This window comes from Pezoporus wallicus, unplaced genomic scaffold, assembly GCF_028554395.1.
Source record: "Pezoporus wallicus isolate ANWC-B61680 ecotype Strahan unplaced genomic scaffold, APGP_CSIRO_Pwel_v1 contig_4131, whole genome shotgun sequence".
Lineage (NCBI taxonomy): Eukaryota > Metazoa > Chordata > Aves > Psittaciformes > Psittacidae > Pezoporus > Pezoporus wallicus.
Genome location: NW_026641950.1, coordinates 7,079,011 through 7,095,398, shown reverse-complemented (window position 1 = coordinate 7,095,398; position 16,388 = coordinate 7,079,011). Strand labels below are relative to the sequence as shown.

General features: G+C 43.0%; 1 protein-coding gene across 2 annotated transcripts in view; it reads right to left on the bottom strand.

Annotated features, from left to right (window-relative positions):
• Nucleotides 1-4,587, bottom strand: part of ZFHX4 (zinc finger homeobox 4) — a 151,850-nt gene extending 147,263 nt beyond the window's left edge. Inside the window, exon 1 of one of the 2 annotated variants that reach the window (XM_057426088.1) lies at nucleotides 4,148-4,587. The gene's annotated coding sequence lies outside the window, so the exon portion shown is untranslated. Of the gene's footprint in view, nucleotides 1-1,675; nucleotides 1,940-4,147 lie in introns of those variants that run through there. The other variant, XM_057426089.1, reaches the window with a different exon arrangement.
• Nucleotides 4,588-16,388: the final 11,801 nt, after the last annotated feature.

The following is a 16,388-nucleotide window of genomic DNA, read 5'->3' as shown; positions in this document are numbered from 1 at the left end:
AATAGGTGATTAACACAATATTTTTAAAGAAGTAAAATGTATATATATTATATAAATGTATACATTATATTTTCAGTACCTTTTTAGCTCTTAATCGAACAAGGGCTTTACAACAGTGAGCATGTCCCTATATTGACTATCAACTTCTCTGGAATGCCTTTAGTCTTTTATAACGAAAATCCAAAAGCGGTCTGTGAAACAAGGCTAAGACAAGCCATTCTGCAGTGAAAGATTTTAAATCATCCAGCCTCTTCTAATAGACTTGAGACTTATTGAGGTAGAAACCATAAAAAATGAAGAAGGGAAATTTAATCCCTGAAATATTGATTTGCACATTAATATCATATAGGCAGAGGGCAATTTGGCTTCATGGAAATGACACATTGTCGACCCTTGGTGAAGTCAGAGCCAATCTAACTGCTGAACATGTCTGAATCTCAAGAGTTATTAAGGGCTTCCCTTCTTGCCTTTATGACTTTTCTTCAGCCTACCAATGCAATCTTAAATGTATTATCTTTAAGAAATAATTGTAAAACCTCAGGGGTTTTCCAGTTAATGGAAGGGAGGCTAAACCACATCAGATTCTGAAATGCAACATTAAACCCTTGCAATCAACAAAACCACCTCAATTCTCATCCATCCAGTGCAGGATCTAATATTGTTATTAGAGATAATCAAATTTCATTGTGTAAATTTAGGCTCATGGTCAGAATGGAAGCAGTAAATTCTGCAATATTAAACAGTGATTTTTCTCAACCCCCTTTATATATTCTTTGCTGGTGCACCATCTTCACAAATAAACCTAAACTATTCAAAAAATCAAGGAACACAACTGTTTCCCTATTCTAAAAGGTGCATGCAATGCCATTTATCATCTCCCCAGCTTTCCTTTAGTTTTAACTTGATCTAGCGGATAAGTTTCATTTTAGAGAACAATACAGCAGTATCACTGCATAAACCAAACAGCAGGTACTGTTACTGTGACTTACACAGATGGTTTACCTGACCTTTCTTTGTTCCTTGGGTAGGTTTCACTTTTGCAGATTTATGACTTTTCCCCTTATATTTTATTGACCGTCTGTGTTCATTATCATAAAAATGAAAACTATTGAATACATGCTTATGTTGACGAAGTCCAAAAAGCCCACAACTAAAGGAGAAAGAGATGCTATGATGCACTGTGTGGATCTCTAGATCATACACTATAAATATTCAAGCACAGATAGCACGAATAACTGAATAATCCTGGTGAGCCCCAGCTCTGGAGCCAGGTGCAAGAGGTTAAAACAGCTGGCTAGCCATCTTTTATTTGGTGTGCCTTCCTACCAGCTGAAATCACAAGCCCTGAAAACTAGCAGATATTCCCTCAAGGGTGATTGTCTGATTTTTTCATTTCAACCAGTTTAGTAGGATCCCCCCGTCGAGAAAAGAGAGAAACTCCTTAAATACAGTCAGTTGAATAGGAAGTGGAGCAATGATGATTAAGGATCTTCCCCCCCCAACACACACCCCAATCTTCAACCCCCCCATTTCCTTCCACAATCTTCTTTGTGCACCTTCCCATCCAAATGTTTGCATTCCTTATTTCAAAGAAAAGCACTCCAGATCGTTCTGTCAGTTTTGCCAGTAAATATAAAGTAAAACAAGTGTTGATGGCACTGAGAGTGTTACATACCCAGGCTGTGTTTTTGCATTGCTCTCAATGGAAGCGATCGATGCCCATGTCACAGTCGCGTCCCAATCGCAGCCAAGTCTCTGCCTCAATCTAACCAACAACAGGCAGGGCTGCAAAGGCTTCTCACTACCTCTTCCATCCATCCACCACCAAACTAAAAATATAATGCTACATATGATCTTTTTAAACACTCCACCACCGCTCCTAAGGATCGAGCCACTGCAAATCCAGGGGAAACACAATTGGAAAAAAAAAAAAAAAAATCCACCATAAAAAAAAAAATCACCCTCACAGCAACCACCCCAAAAGCACCCGAGCCCTCTCTTGCCACTGTCTTTCTCGTTCTCCTCCTGCCAACTACATAATCCTTGATTAAAAAGGGAACAAGGCTAATAAAAAGAAAATTAAAAAAATAAAAATAAAAATAGGAGGACTGAATGGAGCCGAGGAAATGCAACTGTCAGAAAACGGGATGCTCAGACTTCTTGAGTGAACCTCCCTGTGTCTGGCTTAATGTAAATCCACCATCTTCAGCCTGGCAAGTTGTCTTTTGGTTGGGCTTTTTTTTTTTTTTTTTTTTTTTTTTTTTTGTTGGGGGGGGGGGTGTTATGTTTGCGATCTCTGCCTTGGTACCTAAGGAAGGAGGAAGAGGAGGAGAAGCAGGGTGTGCTATTGAATGGTGGCTAAAGCCTCCTCGGGACGGCGCTGAGGTGAAACAGGCTGAACCCGAGTGATGCGGCTCCGCTCCCGGTCGGACCCGGTGCCCTCAGCAGCCTACAGGAGACCCCGTCCGCCCGGCTCCAGGTAACAAAAGAAATACCAACCCGTGCGTTTTCTTCTGCCGCTACTGGGGAGACTGGGGTGGAGGGGGATGTAGAAGGTGCAGGAAGGGAAGAGTGGAGGGGAACCGCCGTAAGTTTGCATCGGATGGGGGAAAGTTTATTAGCATTTTTTCAGGAAATTTCATGCAAGGCAAGAGGGGGGAAGCAGGGACGCGCCTGCCATTAGCCACTGTGATGGGAAAGGATGCACTTGATTCTGGCACGAACAGTTAGACCAGGAACAGCACAGCCTTCTCGCTGTTTATGAGATGCTCTTTTTTTTTTTTTTTTTTTTTTCGGTTGCCTGGTTGTATTTCTTAAACACCTTCGTCCTCGGTTTAAAAATAATAATAAAATAGACGCCTGTCCCGCAAAACAACAGTTTCCAAACCCCCCACCCCCCCCCCACCCCCACTCCATCCCCCTTCAAAAATCTCAGAAAGACTGCGCTGAAAGCAGCCCCGACCCTGCCCGCAAGGAGCCTTTCCTGCGGAGCGGCACGGCACGGCGGGGATGCCGGGGGCTCTGCCGGCTCCTGGCCAGCATCCACCCGCAGGCAGCGGCAGTGGCGCATCCCCGCTGGCGGGGCCTTTCCGCTCCGGCCCGGGCCGGGCCGGGCCGCCTCCCCGCGCTGCGCGGCGAAACTGACAGCGAGGCAGTGCGCGCTCCTAACGGGCTCCTCTTCCTCCTGCTGCCAGAGACGGCAGCCAGCAGCGCGATCCGCCTGCTCGCACACACAGACATACACCCGCACAGCCATCCCTGCTCCTGCTCCTGAGAAACCTACCTGCGAAATAAAAACGGGGGTTGTAGGGGGAGAGAGGAAAAAAGCACCCCACACCTTCTCCTACACACACGCACGCAGTCAGGGTCCCCATTGCCCTGCTGGCATCCCACCATCACAGCCACCCCACGCCCGAAAGCGAAAGTTTGGGAGGCCGAGGGGGTTGGAGATGGAAAGGAGACGGAAGAATGGTGGGAGCGCAGAATGCGCCTTCAAAAAGCACCTCAAAGTTTTGGGGGGACCGAGGTGCGAAACCGGAGTGCGAGCTCTAAAGGGGCTGGCGAGCGATGACTTCTGACAGCCGTAACGTCTTCCCTAATCTGACAGTATCCCCCCTCTCCCCGAGCTCCCTACAAAAAAAGAGCGAAATAAAAAGTGGGGGACACCCCCCGAACCTCTTCTGAAAACTGAGCAGGGTTCTCCACTTAATCCGAAAGTTACAGCCCGAGAGAGAAAAAATACCCAAACCAACAGCCCCGAACCAAAGCAAAAAAAAAAACAACACAAAAAACCAAAAAAAAACCACAAACAAAACGTAACCCCCGTAATAAAAGAGAAAGGGACAGAAAGAAGGAAGAGAGAAAAAGCAGCCCCTCCTTCCCCAGTGAGAGCAAATACTGTACCTAAAAATGGGGAAACAGACGGAAAAAGGGGGGAGAGAGAGAGAGGGGAGACGTACATGGGATCTGGGGATGTGAGAGTGTGTGTGTATGTGAGAGAGAGAGAAAGAGGCACAGGGAGAGGGGGAGAGAGAGAGCGGGCGAGAGCGAAATATCAAAGATTGTGCAAGATCAGCCTGGAAAGATAATCGATACTCGACCTAAATTTAACACAAACTACTCAATAAAAGTTAAAGAAAAAACTTACTTTCCATTTCCCCTCGCAGTTCCTACTGGATCTTCGCCTCTTTTTTTTGTTTTGCTTTATTTACTTAACAGCTGATCACATCCAAGTAAACGAGAGAAGGTTCATTAAAAAAATAATAAAAAAAATAATCCTCCAACTTTATTGGGTGAAAATAAAAATGATTGAGCAAGAAGTGGGGGGCATGGAGCGGTCCTTTGGGGTCCGGGAGTTGTTAAAGCATGTGCCGACCGCGGTCTCGCTGTTTGGTTGTGAAGGGGTTGGGAAAAGGAGGAAAGGAAATGAAAATCCGATATGTCTTTATTCTGCTAATTATTATCGTTTTAGCCCTGTTTAAAAAAATGGCTGATTAAGTTGAGTGCGCATGTCTTTGTGTGTCTATTCCCGATATGCACTCTGGGAATGAGAGAGAGAGAGAGAGGAGAGAGAGAGAGGAGAGAGCGAGCGAGGGAGAGGGAGAGGGAGAGGAGAGGGAAGAGGAGAGGGAGAGGTGTAATTAGTGAGGTGATCAACATTCTCCGGGCTGCAAATGACGCGCAGCCCCGGAGCCGGGGAAGCCGGAGCCGCCGCGGCTGCCGGGGGCTGCGGGAGCCCCAGAGCCAGCCCGGAGAAGAAGGGGCAGCAGCAGAAGTGAGAGAGCTCGTGGATACAAACACAAGTCTGCAAAGTTCATTAGTAACACAGACACACACGCACAGGCACACAAAGTAGATGGCTAGGGAAAATTAAAGAAGAAAAAAAAAGGAAGGATGGAAAGAAAGAAAGAGCGAAAGAGAGAAAGAAGGGGGACGCCAGACTTGCTCTTTTAACTGTCCTGGAACTTAAAAAGAAATTTAAGGTCCAAATTAATTATTCCGTCAGGGAGAGATTTCTTTCTTTCTCTTCCCTTTTCTCTCTTTTAATGGGGATTTAATGAAAAAAAAAACACGTTTGCAATGGATTGATGAATGTCTGACACCCCTGTAAAAGGAAAGGTAATAATATATCTAAGATAGGGAATAACTGCCCATAGAGAGATAAAGCTGGATTTATTTACACATACACACACACGCACACAGGCGCGCAGTCACATCCTACAGTGTATTTACACATATGCACACACACTACACACACGCAGAGTCACTCAAAATGTAACACGCTTTATTTGGTGGCCTCCATGTAATTGCTTGGAGATAACACCAAAATAAAAAGCAAAGTCTTCCAGAATATACAATATCAAAAGTAAGCAACCTTATCAAAATGAAGTAAATATCATCCCAGGGAAAGAGTCTCTTTGCATACAACACAGGTTTCATGCATATGCATGCATCGTCTCCCAATTGATATTTTATTAATATTTTATCCACTACATTTTACCAGACACGTTTCATTCTTGGAGAGATGGGGGGGGTATTATGATGAAAACTAGGGTAAAATGTACAGATGTCATTATAAATTGGAATCTTCTACAAATATTTTCCTGTGTGGGATTTAAGAAGATTGCTTCTCATTTGAAAATCTAATTATCTTAACCTAATACTGCAGATGTGAATATGACTGACACTTTCATTAAAAGATAATTAACTAAAACTAGGAATAGGCATACTTTAAAATACCCCCTACTGAAGATAAAACCACGACTATTCAAAGAGCATCCGAATACACCGCAGCAACATGTGCAGATTTTTGATAATGCTATTCCAGAAATGGGGATACCAGAAATGGTCCCTAAGTCACAGTTACATGCAAGAGATATTTACAGCACCAAAGACCCTGCACAGGTGAACCATAACCTCCAAGCTGACATGCCTTTGAAGTTCGTGATTCCGGCAATACATGTCAAAACCTTGTCTTAGGCCTCAAACACCAAAAGCCAGCAGGAAGGTTTTATCACAATCTCCCATTAAAAGTGTGCACACACAACAACAACAAACCAGCAAAAACCTGGATGGCAGAAATACGCACCTCTCTGGGCCCTAAACCTTCCACTGCAGGAGCACATTTGGCAAGTACTGGAACTAAAGCTAATAGGAAAATCCCCACCTGATGAGGAATTAAAGCTGCCCTTAAGGAAGCGCAGGCCAGTGTCAGGGAACAGAGTTGCTAAAAGCAGATGTTTAAGGTCAGAGTGAAGGTTTTGGAGGAAAAAAAAAAAAAAACCCACACAAAAAACCACACACACAAAAAAAGAGAAGGTCTTTGGAAAGCGGGGGGGGGGGGGGGAGAAGAAAGGCAAACAACAAAATCGTCAGCCTGAAAGTACAGCTATTCCAAGCTATTCAAAAAACCGGAGCCTGCCAATAAAGCAGGGAAAGAGCCCTACCCCAATCCAGAGAAACCTTACTTCAAACTCCAGGAAAATCTCCAAGACTGGAATTTAAGAAAAAGTCAGGGGCACTTGAGGGTTCGTGAGAGCAGCTTTCTTCCTTTTTCAAACCTCACCTAATCCTTGCACCAGCTCATCAGTGAAAAAAAATGTGAGCAAATGTACGCAGATTTCCACAGGCACTGCACCCTGAAGGTGCTGAGGAAACTGACAATATTCTGCATCATTGTTTACACGGTGGAAAAAAAAAAATGCAAACAAAGAGTGAAAAGGAAACCTCTGAAACCTGTTTACAGTTATCAGATTGAGGGGGTATGATGGAAAGAGGACTTTTAGGCTTAAATTGTAGGAGAATCGTGACTCTGAGATAGAAGGATGCATTGTCCATTCAAGTGCATGCCTGAAGGATGGCAACACGTTTCCTAAGACTGAAGACAATTAAATACAATGTGATGAAGAAACACCTGAGAACAATACATCTATTTCAAATTCAAGTGAAGAAACACGTATACTTAATGTCACAGAAGAATAAGGAAACGAAGATAATTTAGTTTTAAAGTCGTCCCCCCCGCAACCACCTCCCTCCCCTCCTTTATTCCTAGTGCTTTTCTCCCGGTGAAACATCAATACCATTAATGTCATTAATGTCAAAACACCAAACGTCAGAACGGTCAAGTCATTCTTTTCTGGACGTAGATTCTTTTTTTTTCCCTTTCTCTCTTCTTGGAGGGGGATATAGGTTTATGGTGTACTTGAGTTACAGCTAAAAGAACAAAGGAGGGGGGGGGGATAGAGGCAGGAATTGGGAGAGGAGAGTCCACATTTTTCAGGGTTTCTTCTGCCACTGTTTACTGTCCTTTCTAACGTTTTCATTCTTTTCTCTTTTTCTCTCTCTCTTTTTCTCTCTGCCTAAAAACAGTAGTTATCAGGGAGGGGGGAGGGGTGGTGGGGGTGGTGGGGGAGTGTATGTGTAGGGAAAAAAAAAAGCACTACGGGATGTTAACAGTTTAGAAGAAACCCGGGAATCGCCACGTAGCTAGGAAAAATCGAAGAAGGTTAATTCCGGGAGGCAGCAGCAGCAGCAGGTTTGTGGGATGTGATAAGAGCGGAGCGCTGCGCGGGCTGGGGGAGGCAGGCGAGGAGTACCCGAGGCCGACATCTGCTGCCGCGGGGCGGTGCGGGGTGGCGGGCGGGCTCCCCGGCGGCGCGGCCCGACCCGGCCCGGCCCGGCTCCCGCTCCCCTCTCTCCTCCCTCACTCACTCAGCTGATTGCCCCGGAGGACTCTCGCCTAACCCTCAGCTCCTCTCTTCTGGTCTCGGTGGCCCTCCACCCACCTCCTCCGAACTTCTCCTGCAGGCACAGTTACACATTTTGGTTTGGTTGTTTGGTTGGTTGGGTTTTTTTTTTGTTTTGTTTTTTTGTGTTTTTTTTTTTTTTTCCCGATCCTCCTCTTGAAACCACTATAAGCTCTTGATAGTGACGTTACATTTCAAAGAGAGGGAAAGGGAAAAAGGAAAGGACACTAAAAAAACCCTCAGCCTTTTCTGTCCTCCACCACCTCCAGCCTCAGCCCCAAAGAAAGCTTATTGGCCTGGGCGAGACTGATCTGGTGGGGGCCAGAGGCCGGGACTGACCATTCTTCAATAGACAAAGAAATCCTAGCCCAAACCGGGCCCTATTACACCACGTATCTCCGCCAAGATAATTTCACTCCCTAAATCTGCGCTAGGACACACAGGGGCACAAGGATCTGCATAATTACAACCACAGCCGCTCCCCTTTTTAATAACCTGATAAAATTCCCTAATAAGAGTCCACTGCCCCCACCTTCTCCTCTCCCCAGACCCCAACCCAAGGGAAAGGGGATCCGTGTCTTTTTACTGCGTTCCGTAAGTCTATAGATGAGCTCAGTTTGAAACGAGGTATTACAAGATTTCAGTGTTACAGACCCTTTATCTGAGCTACAGACACTTTCAGATCCCCAGCCCCCACCTCCTCTCGTTTTTGTTGTCTCTTCTTCTCCCGGGGGCTATTTGACAAAGGCAGTGTGTTAACTAACATTTTTGTTTAACTCAGCAACTTCTTTTCAAAACATACTTAAACCTGATAGCAATCTCCTGTACTTTTTTTCTCTGTTTTTTTTTTTTTTTTTTTTTTTTTTCCCCCGAGATGAAATTGACTCTAAACCCATAATGTTTGGCTGCTATTAATTATTCATTTCTTTGCAGGTATCACGTATACAAATCTATTGTTAATTTACAACGCCACCTCAACTCCCCAAATCAAACACATTCCAGTACATACTGAAAAGGAAGGGGGGGGGGGGGGATGGTGTTGGAGAAGGGAGGAGGGAAAGACAACAAAAATCCCCGATCAGATTCCTGGAAAGTTTTTTTTTTTGGGGGGGGGGGGAGAAGAAATAACAATAACAGACTGCATTTCAATTCTGCCCCCCTGTCCCAGATTTGGCATTCACCTCCTGAAAGTGCGTCTAACGCACGTCTCTCTTAAAAATCACAGCCGAGCAGTACAGACACCTCACTGAGATTTTGAGCTTAAATAGTGCCATTCCCGATGGGCTTTTTGCTGTTGTTGTTATTTTGGCTGGAGCCACACAAAACTGCGCACCCGGACGTTACTATAAATAAAAGTCTTCCAGGTCTAAGTCTGCTGCCGGCGTTTCCTCCGGAGCCTTAACAGCCCTTTTCCAGCTCCTTTCTTGGGCAGATCGCGGGGATTAAATGCCCTGAACCTGAGCTCCTGGCCTTGGGTGGGAAGGGGAAGAAAAAGGGAGAGGGAGAGAGAGAAAAGCGAGGGTGAAGGAGCCAGGCGCCCTCTGGGCTTTCAGAGGTCAGAGCACTGTCAAAGCTCTGACCTCCCTCCCCTCCCGGCAACCACCCCAGTGTTTATAAACAAAAACAGTCAGGACTAGCCCCAAACAATAGCAATTCACCAACTTCATAGGCACTTCACTAGCTCTTATGCAAATAAAGGAAAACGACCGCTTGCCACCGCTCCCCCCATCCCCTCCAGAAAGCCCAAGAGCGTATTTCCAGCAGTGATATATCCAAGGGAAAAATTTCTACATTCTCTCCTGGAAAAGGACAAAAAGGGACTTCAGAAATAAAACGATTCTGGTAGAAAGACAGACAGAAAGGGAGCAAAAGCCAATAAAACTACCGATCTTACTGCAGAAACAGGACAGTTATGAAATATTTATACCTAAATCCAACAATCCACACCGCCAATAAACCAGGAATCTTTGTTGTGTAGACAATATGCTAAACTACCTCTGCGACAAACAGCGATTATAAAGCAACCAGGAACAGTTATTTTCGCCCAAGGAGCCAAGTTTTCAAAGAAAACGTGTGGATTTTATAGCTAAATAAAAGCCACCACCTCTGTGTTATCCGTAAAAACTACACATAAATTAAAAGCACCGTTAAAAGAAAAAAAGTTCAAGCAAGCAAGCAGCACATCTGATCTTACAAAAAAGTATAATTAAAACCATCTTTAATTACAAAAAGCAGCAAGCGAAAACTAAACGAATCAATGGTTTCTCCCCAAAATGTTGTCCGCCAAGGTATAGAAATGATAGTTCTATAGTCCTGTATTAAAGCGTAATTGAAACTCCACAGTTCAGGAACTGATTACGCGATAAGGATGGGGGGGGGGGGGGGAAGGCAAATAAAAAAAAAAGGTCCTAATGATTTTAAAACTTTTGTTTAAAAATGATGAAGAGCAGAAAAGGTTGGAGGAAAAGTTAAAGGAAATATACCTCAAGAGAAAAAAGACCATCTCCTTTTCTTCTTTGTCTATCAGTCTCCAGTTAAAGCATATGGAAAATGTTTTCAAAATGCCTAGATTTGGCACATTGTCATTGCAAAGAGAGGAGAGCAGTGATGCTGTTATAGAAAATGGGAAATAAATTCAGGATTGGGTGCTGCCTCCTTCAATGCGGATTTATCTAAGTTTAATTTAATATTCCGCAATCACTGTATGATCGCATATAATTCACCAAGATTTTTAAGGGCTTTGCCTAAATATGTTGACCACAGGCACAAAGTAATTTAATCAGATTATTTCCTCCTTTTATTTGTGTTTATTTTTCTCATTAGAAACACTTTAAATTGCAACTGTAAATAATAGAAATGATGGAATACTAGGTTTGGAGTGAACAAACCCTCAGAGAAGGCATTAGCTTTATTAAAATCATTCTGAACGTAAAATCAAAAAGCACAAAATGGTTGTTTGTAAAACACTAAACCTTTAATCGATTTATTGGCATTCTAATCGATTAGATAAACGGAAATCTATAGTAAACATAAAAGCATTTAAAATATTTTTCTCTCATTTATAAACAAAACTTCTTTTCTGTAGAAAAAATTATTATCAAACGACTAACAGGAAATTCTTCAGATATCAAATTACGATAATAAAATTATTTCCACATGGAAAGGGATAATGACAATGATGATAGTAATTATAATAATGAATAATTCAACAGCCCTTTGACATATATGGAAGAGCCTGGTTCAAAAACAGCTTTTGAAGGGGACTACTTTTAGGGCATTTTTTTTTTTTTTTAATAAAATTGAATTTTGAGAGTGAAATGCTTAGATCAAGTGACAGTTTAGGTGTATGTGCTAAAATTGCGTGGTATATTTTTTTCCCTGCATTTTTCAGGCGGGAGGGTTCACTTTGACATCTCCCTTTAAATTAATTTACCACTTCTTAGCAGAAAATAAGTATGTAGATATATAAGCCACCCTTGAAAATGTGGGGAAAATAATGTGTCCTCACGCCAGGGCGATGGGGACCCTTTACCTTATAACTGAAACGATTTGCCTAGCTCGCAGTGTACCTTCCAGATTACAGAAAAATTCCGCAAGCAATAATGTATTTGACCATTTAAGTGAAAGAACACAATTTATTTAGGGGTGGAGGGTGGGGAACTGCAAGCCGGAGAAATGCAGCAATCAGAGCTTGTGGCATTCTGGCTGCGCGAAGAGGAAGTGTTGCAGTAACGGGTATTATGTTTATTTGATAAAGAAAATCAATGAAAGTGGCTGTAAAGTAGTTAGTGAGGCGTGTGTTTGGGACTCGGGTTGAATAGTGACTCCAGCGGGCTGGTCGATGAGCTCTAAGAGCTCTGGAAATCTAACCTAACCCTCAGAGTGAGCTCTCTCTTGCTCTGTGCTGCACCTTCCCCAGGCTGGGAGATTTCAGCCCTTGTCTCCTCCCTCTGTCTCCTTCCTTCTCTCCCCACATCCCTCCCTCTGTCCCTCCTTCCCTCTCCCCAGTTTACCTCTCCTGATTTCCTTCTTCCCATCCGCTCCAACTATTCTCTCTCCCGGGTTTATTTGCTGTCCTTAATCTCTTCCATTCCCTTTCTCTCTTCTCACTTTCCCCCCTCTCTTCCCATCTCTGCCGTAGCTGTTCTCCCCCTCCGCCCTCTCCCCCCACCTCATCAAGCCGGTCCTCTTAAGTTTTCCTGTACTCTTAGAGCCTGCCTTCTCCTCTAATTCTCTTCCTCTCCTCTCAGGTCTCTCTATTCCTCAGTTTTCTTCCAGCCTTTTCCTATCTGTCTTCACCAGCCAAATTTATCTCTTATTTTGGACTGGTTCCTCCGGACATGTGCTATATTAGTAATTATCCCTACTGATTTCCCTTTCACACACCCGTGTTGAAGGGATGAGAGCACTACTCTCTCAGTTGGGATATTTTAAGCATTGGCTAGTCTTCAGTGGTGCTTTATTCTACACCTTCTGCAGCTATTTCCCCCTTTTCTCCCGCTAATCTTTATTCCCTTTAATATACAACAGAAATGTTTCTCCTCCTCCTTTTCATTTCCTACTTTACAATTTCCGTTGGGGTTTCTAAATAGTAGTATGTCCTTTGCATTTCCCTACCCCTATGTATTTCTTGTTTCAGTTCAGCTATTTTATTCACCCGGTTGCTAGAGGAATATTTCTGTTCTTAAGAAGTTTATCTCCCCGACTTTCAGCCCTAGCCTACGGAAAAGAAAGAGGGGGAAAAAAGTTAAAAAAAAAAGTAAAAAAAAAAAGCTGAGCTTGTGGCTCATTTCTGCGAAGTAACTTGGTTTCAAACTTCTGGTTTGGATTATGTGTCATTATCTATTTTCCCTTATCGCATCCCCCGCTGCCCTCCCCACCCCCCCTTCACTAATAACGTCTTTAGTGTGGTTAATGTTAAATATGGCAGATCTCTGAAAAATGCTTCCTTTCCAGCTCTCTGCTGGAATTCATTACTCGCCCCACTCTTCCTACCGCTCAATGTGTGCGGGGCTCGGAGGGGCCGGCTGCGCGGAACCTCCGTGCCACTGCTGCCGCTCCCGCGGGGATGCGCGGCGACAACTTCCCGCTGACTCTCGCGTGCTGCCGGGCAGCGCCCCCGCGCCGCGGAGCCAGCGCTATGGCAACCCTGGGCACGGCACGGGGATCGGCCGCAGGAGCTGCGCTCCCGCGGGACTCGCCGCACAGCGCCCGGGAGCAGCAGCTCCTCCGGTGGGGGCAGGGGACCCGGGAGGCTTGGACAGCGGGAGCAAGGGGCGCGGGGGGAGGGGGGCTGGGGGTGGGGGGGGGGTGTATGCTGTCCCCTCCGCGGTCCCGGCAGGTGCGAGGGCGCTGCACCGGGAGCAACGCGGCCTGCGCAGCTCAGCGCTGGAGGGCGTGAACTGCCCCGCGCTGAGAGCCCTCCGCTGCCAGCGTCCCCTTCGCGGGAAGGAGGTCGGCTCTCCCAGCTGGTGGTACTGTCCTCCTTGGTCCGGGGGGCAGAGGTGGGGTTTGGGGTCCGGTCCTTACTCCCCCCCATTCCTCACCGACTTCTGTTTTTTGTTTCCTTCTTTTATTAATTTTTTTTCCTTGCTTTTTCCTTACTGTGCGTTGATTGTCTGGGATCTAGATAAGGGGTCCCCCCTGGCGATGTCACTCATGTGCTGCTGGCTGTGACACATGCTACGTATGTCACCTTTGTATGGTCCTCATTGGGCCACATGCACTTAGCTTGCAGTTTATTGCAGGATTTGCTTTTCGTGTGTGTAGTGAGTGCCTGAATAAAGAAGTGTTTCAAAGGATACCACTGGATTTGACGTTTCAGACCTGCTCTACCTTTTAAATAAACCTTAAACCAAGGAAATGATTGCTCCAGGTTAAATGGCCCTACCCCATCCTTTGTTTCATTATTTGGGTTCTTCTGTTTTGTCCTTGTGACAATTCTTTTTAAGAACCTGGAGGAAAAAAATCCCATTTATTAATTTCATTCACAGCAACTGAAACATTTTCACTTTTTTTACATATGGCTGGAGTTATGTTTAGACTTACTTTTTCTCTATAGGTTATACACACGAGATGAACAGAATGTGCCCTATCCTGCCAGTCCGTTCTTGAGTGAGTAAATGGAGATCTGGCCCTTTGTCAGAAAATCTCAACACTGGCAGGGCCTCCTTCGTTCGATAAGAAGTCTGATAAAATGGCTTTATTTGTTCTAGGCACCTATAGTGTTACCCCAAACAAATGCTGTCACCTGGTTCATACAATTCTGGTTTGCTAGAAGCATGCTATATGTGTTTTTTGACTAAGATGCTAATAGCTATAAATTTCTTCTTTGTTTAAATGTGCTTCAGGGAGGGATGATAGCTTTTACTTTCAGCGTTTCATCGTACTGACACAGGCACAAATAGGGATGAATATTTTAGATAGTTTTGGACAAAAAACAATGCACGAACAAGGCGAACAATATCATCCAGAAGTCTTATTAACTAAACCCCAATGAAGATGTGCACATTTTACAAATATTTGCCTGGGAACTTAGACTCTTAAATTCTGTCAATATCTCCATCACCCCTGAAATTATTGCTCACCTATATACACAGTGACCCCGAATTGTCAGAGAGAAAGCCTGCCAGTTGTAAATCCACATGGGGCTACAATAGGATTGAAATTTATTATAAAGCAGAAATGTTACTGAAGGGAAAATTGGCGCCTATTCCCAGGTCCACACCTGAAAGGAACACACTTTCCAGAAATAAAGATCTTACAAAGGATTGTTTAACACTTCTTATGGGACAGCATCCTCATATTAGGTAGATTATTAGGTAGATATCTATTCTGAATTCTTTTTAGCCCCCTATGAAAGCTTTAAGAAAATCATAATAAAAGCAACTACTAACATTCAGGGGCACCTTGAAAAAAATTAAAACATTTTCTTAGGTTGCAGACTTTATGCATGACAGTACATTATAAAGTAGTCAAGATAGAGATTTACTTTTTCCTTCTTTCTCCAAAATGAGCTAAGCTTGGAATAATATTCTTGCTTCCTTCTGAAATTATTTTAGTAAGTGCAGAAATATTTTTAATCTAATTTTAAAGAGGAAATTAAGAACTATTACAAAACTAAATTTAAAAGTATGTTTTAATATATGAAAGATAGATATGGAATATATGTATTTTGGGGGCGATCTTGGACCTGACGTGAAAAAAGCTTATTTTAAAGAATTGTATGTATACGTTCCTTCAGATGACAGTGTGCACACTGTAGGTAGAATCACAGGATTTTTGATTTTTTTTGTCTATTTATTGTTAACAGAAAATGATAGTTATGTAAGATATGCATAAACAAATTCAAAGAGTATTTGAAATGTATTCATAAAGATAAAATCAAATTCAAAATTTAAATTCTTTTAGATTATGAAGAAGTGTTTGTAAAAACCCTAATTCTAAAAAGGTGGTCACATGAGTTTTAAATATTTACTCCCAAAATAAACTTGTGACTCTAAAAAGATGCAAACCTGCATACACAATATGGACAGTTTTCCCCTTTCAGTTCATTTCTGGTGTCAGTAATAATAACAAACACAGAAAAAGCATTTCACTCTTTTTTCCTTAAACTCCTTTAAAATTATCTCTTCACAGAGATATGCTTAGAAATTAAAAGTACCCTAGGAATCAGTATTTCCACCAAATAGTAATTAAAAAAATTAATATTCATAGCATTTTCCTTTCTTCTTCAGTAGATAATTATGAGTACTGACTGCTAAACTAATCATCAGTAAAAAGAAGGAACTAAAACCTAAAACTAAAACAAGCTATGAGGCAACAAATAGATGTTTTTCCATTTATGCTAAAACATTTGGATTTGCTTTTAATAGGAAGCCTTTGTAAAATATTAAGTTGCACCTGATCCAGTTAATGAAATTAACTACTGGCAGTTTAAATGCTGTTTTCTGTGTAAGAGTCATACTTTAGCCGCACAGACACTTCATATCCCTGTTCCACATTCTTTTTGTTAACGTAAGATTAATCAGACTTTTATTTTGTGACTATTGTAATAAGTAAAATGCATGCATGTGTATGTGTATGCACAAATACACAGAAACAATTGATTTGTCCCTTTTTCACACAAAAATATTTGTGTGCAGCTATATATTTAGATGCCTGCAAAAGTCTGCTTCATTTTTGGTTTTGGTGCAGTAATTAAGGTAGCAGGGATCAGATGTGGTTTAATGCTGAACTTTCAAAATTTAACATTAGAGTTCCTGGATCATCTACAACAGGATGGATACTGTGTTTATAGAGTTCATTCTTGACCTTACCTGAGTAAGTACTTTAAGTAAAAGTATGAGATGCACCTAGAGGGGTAATACATTGAGTTTAATAGGAAGACAGTTAATAACCTTTTTTCATCCTCATGCACTATCAATCATGGCTGTCACCAGTCTGCTGAATCAAAGCAAAAGTGTTCTTCACAGATGACTGATTAGAAACACAAAATCACAAGATCCATCTTCATGGTCACTTTTATTATAGTCATTTTTAAACTGACAGCAACCTGCTCAGTTTCAGCAGACTGGGCATCACAAATAGTGTCACTCAGTGCAGCTAAGCATGAGAAGATGTAGGCTGGATTATACTTAAAAA